Genomic DNA, 1,250 nt, shown 5'->3' with positions numbered 1-1,250 from the left:
TCCTTTTCTTAAATTACCATGACTATTTATATACTAAAGATTATCCCACATCTGTGAATTCTTTCTTGAAAACACATCTACCCAAATACCTACTATAAAGTTGTGTTCTAGAAGTACCTTAACCTCAACTTAATGTCAAACTATTTGTTTACATACCCTCATCTCCTCTTTATTATAAACCACTAAACTTCATTCTCTTCCTATATTTCCCAATTTGGAAATGAGTGCTATCATCTAGTCAATCTTCCAAGCCAAAATGTGAGGCACCTAGAAAATGTCTCTACTGGACACCTTGTCACCGTATCCTCTGCTTTGTTCCTCTTTCGTACCTTCTCTATATTTCCACTGCCACTGGTTACCTCAAGTTTCCTTTATTTTTTACCTAAATTGGTGGCTTTTTAAAATTCTCATATGCTTGCTAACCTATGCTCTACACTGCTGCCATCTAATTTGGCTTCTCCTATGATTAAAATCCTCTAGTACTTCCCTGTTGGTAGGGAAAACACCAGGTATAAAGACAATTTGCGAATGCATACAATATCAAAAACAAACAAACAAACAAACAAACATACTGGTTAAAAATTGGTCAGATGACTTGAATAGAAATTTCTCCAAAGAGGACATACAGATGGCCAACAGACACATGAAAATATGCTCCACGTAACTAACCATTAGGGAAATGCAAATCAAAACCACAATGAGATATCATTTCACACCTGTCAGAATAACTCTTATCAAACCAACAACAGAGAATAAGTGTCGGTGAGGATGTGGAGAAAAAGGAACACTTGTGCACTCTAGGTGAGATTGTAAACTGTGCAGCCACTATGGAAATCAGCTTGGAGATTCCTCAAAATGTTAAAAATTGAACTGCCATATGATCCTGCAATCCCACTTCTGGGTATTTATCCAAAGAAATAGAAAACACACTGAGTCGAAGAGATAGATGCACCCTATGTTCACTGCAGCACCCTTTACAATAGCCAATATATGAAAGAAAATCTAGGTATCCATCAATAGACAAACGGATAAAGATGATGTGGTACATATATACAATGGAATACTATTCAGTCATAAAAAATGAAATCTTGCCATTTGCAACAATATAGATGGAACTAGGGGATATTATACTAAGTGAAATAATACAGAGAAAGACAAATATCCTGATTTCACTTATATGTAGAATCTAAAAAATAAAATAAATGAACAAAACAAAACAGTAACAAAGTCATTAATACAGAGAACAAACT

The sequence above is a fragment of the Rhinolophus sinicus genome, chromosome 17 (genome assembly GCF_057876585.1).
Source record: "Rhinolophus sinicus isolate RSI-liver-muscle chromosome 17, RSI-T2T, whole genome shotgun sequence".
NCBI lineage: Eukaryota > Metazoa > Chordata > Mammalia > Chiroptera > Rhinolophidae > Rhinolophus > Rhinolophus sinicus.
Note: the sequence above shows the minus strand (reverse complement) of the source record.